Here is a 7,511-nt window from a genome sequence, read left to right as displayed (position 1 = left end):
ATTGAAATGATTTAATGTATTTTTATCTTACTGAGAAATGCTGATTGTGATGAACATAAAATGTTTCACTTTGAACATAACATAAATGTCTACTGCTAAACATGTAGCTGAAGACTTTGGCTATAGATATGTTATGAATTTATGAGTGTTGCACAGGACCAAGATTCTTCTGAAATAATTCAAGACAAGCTTATAACACCATAAAAAATAAGTATTGAGCATGTGTTTCTCTATGAACTAGGTAATTTTCTATTACTACTAATGAAACAGTAAAATTTTGAACAATTAAGCACTCATAAGTAGTAAACTACTGAGTAGCCTAATCTACTGAGTGCCTTGAACTTTCATAAAAATCTACAGAACTACTCCAGCATTTCAAGTTGTGCAAGTATCTAAATACTGACTGAATTAGGCCTTATTTAGTAACAGAATGGGACACCACCTTTGGAGGGATTTGACAGAGTTCCACTGAAATTTACTGAAACTGGAGTTTCAGAAGGGGGGTTTTGATACATTGTGCCTAAGCTAGGTAAGACTAACATCAGCAGGAGTCTTTCCTTCAAGTTGAAGGGGCTTTGGACTGGATCCTGGATACTTAAAGAGCTGTAGACAAGTCTGTATTGTAGTCAGCCTTCATATTTAGATGGTAATGTATATTGCTCATGGTTATTATGAAAATGATTCCAATTAGAGATACCAGATGCCGTGATATGAGGTAAGCTAAGGAAGCTGTCTTTAGCTAAGAAATCACATCCAGACCTATCATTAACAAAAAAATGGCTGAAGCTGTTGATATTTAAGACTACACATAAGTATTAGTCACTAAAAGCTGTGCAATATGGTTTCCCTAATATTTTATAACTAAACCCAGCACGAATCAGGAGATGTAAAAATGATATTTTCAGTACTGTCCTTCCTTCAAGTGAATTGCACTTCTTATATGTTTCATGGCATCTACTTTTTATAGATACATATTAGTTCATTAAACTACCTATTTAAGCAGAAAATCAAAACTAAAATATATGCTCCCTGTGCAATGCCTTTGAGTTGACGCTGCTGTTAGAACTTTGCCGTTCTCTTCCCTGTGGAAATAGACTATAGACATACATAGGTAGATTGCGTTTTTTTTATCAGTGACTCCAGAGTCACTGTACTCACAGACAAGTAAAAGTCTGGCTAAGGAAGCAATGAGAAGAGGAAGGGTGAAAAGGAAGGGTAAATTTAACCCCAAATAGTCAAAGTCCTGTGTATTTCTTTTTCTTCTTATGCCCTATCTGCGGGAACAGACTTTTTTCCAGGTTCAAATAGGGCTTGGGTGACATGTATACAGCCTCATCTTCCTGGGTGGCATATCACAAATGTGTTGACACCAATCATGACAACCACATTTTGTTTTAGTGTTAAGCATAATGATAATGATGTAACCTTAGATAGTGCTGTATTGTAATTACACAGTTGTGCCAGTTATTACATAGTTATAACACAGATCAACTTCTTGATCAGATATGCCCAGGAGCTTCTTTTGCTTTACTCCTAATGTAGGAACAGAAAACTAGATCCCTAATTAACTTTGATTGAACCTTGATTAGATAAGGGAGTGGGGCCAGTAGGCACCAAGCAGGCGGGGAAGTCAGCCCATATGTAGATATGTTAAGTGTGTAGGCACCATCCTGACTAGTCATAGGAAAGAGAAAGGAAACTCCCTTTTCAGGAATTGATACCTCCCGACAAGCACAAAGGAATTAGCCCAGACTAGCCCTCAGAAATTCAAGAAACTTCTTACCTTCCCCAACTAGCAATGCCCCCACCCTATTAAGATGAGATTCTCAAGCAATTCACCTTGGGAACAGATAGATTTCTATCATTCTCTCCTGCCATCACAGGAGGGAATTGCAGAGAGACCTTTGTACAAAACACAATTATTCCTCCTAAGTATTCACTCCTTACTCCTTTTTGCTGCTGAAAGTGCTGAACTGTTAGTGCTATACAAACAAAGTCCATTTGGCCTCTCTGAACAATTTCATTGAATACATGATTTAATAAACGGATGAATGAAGCCAGACTTGGTTAACTGTCTGGTGGACAGCTGAAACCTAAAAAGCAACAGATGTATCTGAGTAGAACACAGCAATAATTTTACTAAGGAGGCAGGAGATGCGCAGATGCCATCTCACTTTTCCAGAGCTGCACTGGCTCTACAGTAGTCGATTTTTGCATCCAAATTTTAGTATGTTTGGTAACGATACTGACAAAACCCAAAACTTCAGTGTGGCAGGATGTGTATTATCCTTTTTGCAAGAGTACAATTGCACATTAAATCTCCAAATTTTTGTTGACTGCATACATTTTTCTAGGACTCATTAATGATATAGACCCAACAGGAGCTCTAGGTTGTTTAGGTTCTCTTAAAATATAACTACTACTACAACTACTAATCTAATCTACTTTGAACAAAGAAATAACTAAAACTTGGGACACTCTTGAAAAGCTTTCTTAATCAATTGAGGCTGATTTTTTTTCTATGTGTTAAGCTGTCATATCAATTCCTAACCTGTTTTAGAGAGTTCTTTTTGCCTAAATTCATTAATGCATGTGAAGACATTTAGGATCCTTGACCACAGAGCATTAGAAAAGTGCAAGTATTATCTAAGAGTGCTCTCAGCTGCCATGGCATTTTGTACTCCCCTGAACATGGAAGGGAGCGTAATCTAGTGTTTTACAGAAGCATGAATATCTGAGCCCTGTTTCAGCACAGTATATAATTACTATTAAGTGAATATCATACTTACTTCTGTGGCGGTACTAAGCATATACTTACCATACTCTTTTGAAAGATTTTAAGTTATGTTAAGTCCTTTGGGCCAAGTTGGGCTTATTGACCCTAAAGAGGGAAAAAAACCCTCAGATAAAAAGTACTTTAGTAACTACCCCAGTGTGTGTACTGAATTGGCAGTACACCACTCTCTGTAGATGTTATCACACAGACTTTTCTAAGTCACTGAAATATTCTGTTGCGTGTAACAGTCAACTTTCAGTCATTCAGACTTTAATACTATCCAGACAAGATTTTTTTCCTGTAGGGGCTGTGGACATATCCTTCAATGAGAACTGTTCATGTGCCAAGTATCAAGTTTCAAAGTTATTTGATATATTAAATATCTGTGTGGTATAGAAAAGCATGACAATAATTTTTGTCAAAAACAGGGAAATATATTCATTTCACTTTTGCAGAACTCGGAAATGGCTAGTGTTCCATTTTACATACATGTGTGTACACACAAACACGGATATAAACTGAACACGGACAGCTCGCCTGCAAGAGATAGCTTTTCAAAAGTCAATGAGTGAAATACATGGAACCTGTCTGCAGGTACAGCTGTGGTCAGTTCTATCAGCTTGTTATGGTCTAGGTCAGAGAGTCTCAACACTTCCAAAACTCTGACACCTTCGTTTCTTCCTAGCATGCCTTCTCCCTTCCAAGATCTTCCTCAAGTACAGGACAGATCACCCAAACCTGAAACTTTATCTCAAGCTTCATTCAAACTTACAATCACCAGCTTTTCTGACTGAGCAAAGTAACAAGCACATGCTTAGTTTTGAGCTGATGATGAGCCTTCCTGACACTCAGATGTTTAAATTCAGGATATGCGTCCATGCTTTGCTGGATCAGAGGCAGTATCATTAGAATTGAGCCACCTTTAATTTATGATTTTCCTCGTTTTAGGGCAAAGAAGCTAATAGTGACATAGTAGGAAAAGCAGCCTGTAGACCTCTTAAGACTTTGCAATAGCCACAGAGACTCCAGTACAAATAAACTATCTGATGATACTGATTTGCTTTCTGCTGAGTAGGACCTTAAGAGTGAGATAATCAGCTTGGCTGTACATTTGTCCCACTCCAGTCATTTTCATTTCACACAATAAAAACAGCTTAGCAGTTTTGCCTGCTTTAGAGCCAGCAACATAGTGACAGAAAGCTGTAATAAATGGTGGAGAGAATGTGGCTGATCTGTGCTTCCAGCATTTGAACCTCTGAAAAAAATTATGTTTCATTTAGAGCTCTGAGGACAGACTGTGTGTGTAAGTACAATGCTGGCTTTTTCTCTTTCCCATGGCCTGGAATTCTTTTGCCAGGATTGGCTTCTCTTTCTCCCGTAACAAATCATCACAATTTCGGCAAGCACTTCATTGACTGCCAATGCTGTGCTACCAATAATTTACCAGAATTGAGAAACTTTTGTGCTTTCATTCTGCACAACTAAACTATCTCCTGCATGCCTGGATTTGTTCAGTTCTGGATTATGTACTAGAGGCTGAATCCTACCTGATACTGGGCACTGTCTCTAGGCTTTTAAGAGTATGAGCAGCCCCAAGGATCTAAAAGTTAAGATAGTGGGTCAACATTTTGGTTCAATTGGGGATGCTCTGCTGTGCATCTTGGAAAGGAAATAGAGACTTACATGAACACTGTAAATTAGAAAACAAAAGCACTTGTTCATAATTTATCACATTTTTAAGGCTTACGTAAAATTTTGTGATTTCTAATATGTCAGCTCCAAAAGCACCTTCTGCAGGGCGCTGCATCAACACCGATTACAAATGGTTCCCATTTAAGCACTTTGCAAAGTTAGTATAAAACAAGATGTGACAGATGCAGGCAGGACTGCGGAGATACCTTCTTCTAGGAACCTTTTTGGGGGTGAATTGTATGTACAGTGAGGAGATGTTGCATACAGCTGAAATGAAATTTCTCATATTAGCCTTAGTGCTTAGATTCAAACTTGTATTAACCTGGGAAATAATACAAATGCCATTTGAAAGCCTATTCTTGTAACATTTCTGACCCACTTCAGACTCCTTTTGGTAATCTGGGAAGGACCTTTGTTCCCATGGCAGTCCATAATTTCCTGACTGAAACAGTTCAGCTGAGCTCTGAATGACACAGTCAGGCATTTGGATGCTTATCTTGCTTCCAAGTGTTCTGAGGTTCCTCATTTCTCACTTATTGCACAATGCCCCAATCTCACCGGGAAGGTGAGAACTGGATCAGAAAGAAATATAATTGCTTTTTTTTATTAGCTTATGGTACAGTCCCACCCTTCTGTGTTGCCAGCTTACCCAGTTATTCACAAATGATGATATACATACAGTGAATTATATAATTATCAGCCTATAATTACAGGTATATAGATATATACATCCCCCTGGAGGAGAGCTGGGCTTGGCACATACCTGCTTGCACCTCTGGGTCTTTAGGGAATTCATGCCCATTTTAAGTAGAAGATTATTTATTTATCAAATGCTTGAGACATTTTATGAAAAATGAACCCAAAAGAATCCTTTGATTCTTTTTAATAATGTTCATAAGGTATGTAACTGAACAAATCCAGGCATGTAGGAGCAAACTCTCTTGTGCAGAGTGAAAGCAGAGACGTTTCTCAATAGTAGTAAATTATTGGTAGCACAGCATTGGCAGTCAATGAAGAGTTTGCAGGAGCCATGCTGATTTGTTAAGGGAAGATGCAATGCCAGTCTTGGCACAGTGATGAGAGGCCGACACTGAGAAAGCAGAGTCAGTACTGTATTCCCATAGGCACCTTCTTTTCTGAAAGCTTTAGACAAGAATTAGTTTATCTTATGATGCTGCTTTAATGCTGTAACCATAGATAAACCCTATTGCCTTCCCACTATGTTTCAATGCCTCATTTTGTCATTGGGGCAGATAGTGATTCTCAGCTGATATAAATCAGCAAAGCTCCACTGATTTTTAACAAAGCTGTGCCAGCTTCTGCTAGCTGAGGGTCTGCCTAGATATTTCTCTAGTTGTAAAGCAAAGAATCCAGGAGGCAAAGCTGATGTAAGTTGGATATTTTTTTTGGCTTGTTTTTCTTTGTTCCGTCTCTCAAATGCTGCTCTCATTCATAACCGCTTGGATGCTTTCAAGACTGTGTACAAGAGTTACGGGGCCTAATCTGGCTCCTACAATGGTGTAAATCTAGGGTAGCTCTATTTAAATCAAAAGCATTACTCAGAGGTATTGCACTGCTGTAAAAACAGCATACTTGCCCAAAGCAACTGATCTGTAAATCTCATAATGTGCCCTGTATCTCTCTAAGAGTTTATTTGCAAACAAACAAGCAAAAAGAATCATCGTGGCTGAACAGACTGATTCCAGCCTGTGGAAAACGGACTGAGCCTCTGCCAGAAATAAACTGTAGACACTTGCTAATTACAATTTGTGGCCAGCTTACAAAGTTCAGTAAAGGAGAAAACTACCCCATTCGGATCCTCTCGCCCAGTTTGATGACATCATTCACATCATTATGTTGTGATATGCCAGATGGGAAAATTTGAGGTGGGGATGAAGTGAAAATTCTGGTTACACCTTTTCTCTGGGCTATCTGCTTGTCCATCATTTTTCAACATCACAGAGACTCTCAAACTGTTTGACTCTGCCATCCCCAGCTGGTTTGGACCAAACAGATAAATGCTGAACCATTAAGAATCGATACATGTTCCCACCATCGTAACAGGTTATGCTGCACATAGCTAACCTTCATTTAAATGGTTTATTTAAGCTCACTAGTATATTTAAATAGAGAGTGAAGGTAATAGTATAAACTCTGTAATTTCTATTGCCTGGGAAAAAAAAATAAAAACAGCCCTGCATCAAATGCTTATTGAAACTGAAACATATGTATTAACATATGGCAGAATTTCACTTACTGTATGTTTTAGTGCAGAGCTGATGAGGAAGGCATCTGTGCTGAGAGCATCTGAATGGAGGCTCAGATAACGAGCAGAGCTCAAAAAATACACTCTGAAAGTTTGGGATGTGTCAAAGTGCCCTGCAGTTGATTTGTGTCAGAGCTGAAAGAATATACTTAAGTCTCTATGCAGGTACACTGCTGTGCTTTGCTTTCTGCACTGGGACCCATTTGAGTCTTCATATGCTACTGTGGGCACCTGCTTTGGAAGTCCTGGACAAATTCTAAACCCCTGAGACAAATGGTTTCACACCAGAAATGCTGACACAACATCCACTTGGAGCTTAAGCAAGTGCTGTTACAGTAGTGCTATTTAACAAAGAACAGATTAATCAGAGATCTTAAACATTAAGCCCAAATCTGGATCCAGATTTGAAATTCTCTTTAAGGACAGCAGCTCTTTGGCGCTGGGGTTTTGGTTTTGCACTTTCTACAGACATGCAGACTGGTAGAGTTGTGAGCATAATCTTTATCTTCAAGCAAGAGACGCTAAGAAACAAGAGCAAGCTTCCTCTGCTGAGATTCTCATCCCAGTCATACAAACTTCCAAGCTTTATACAAAGCCAGATGTCTTGGTTCTGAGTGAACCCCTGAATACTCTGAATATTAACCATTTCTGCTGCACGTATTGATGTAGCGTTTCAGTAAACTGTATAAAGACTGTCAGAGGCTCTTGCTGCCAACTACTGATATTATTAATGGGCACTACAAAGCCACATTGTTCTACACCTATTTACTGGTAGTA

This window comes from Pelecanus crispus, chromosome 12 (assembly GCF_030463565.1).
Source record: "Pelecanus crispus isolate bPelCri1 chromosome 12, bPelCri1.pri, whole genome shotgun sequence".
Classification (NCBI taxonomy): domain Eukaryota; kingdom Metazoa; phylum Chordata; class Aves; order Pelecaniformes; family Pelecanidae; genus Pelecanus; species Pelecanus crispus.
This window is presented reverse-complemented; position numbering follows the sequence as displayed.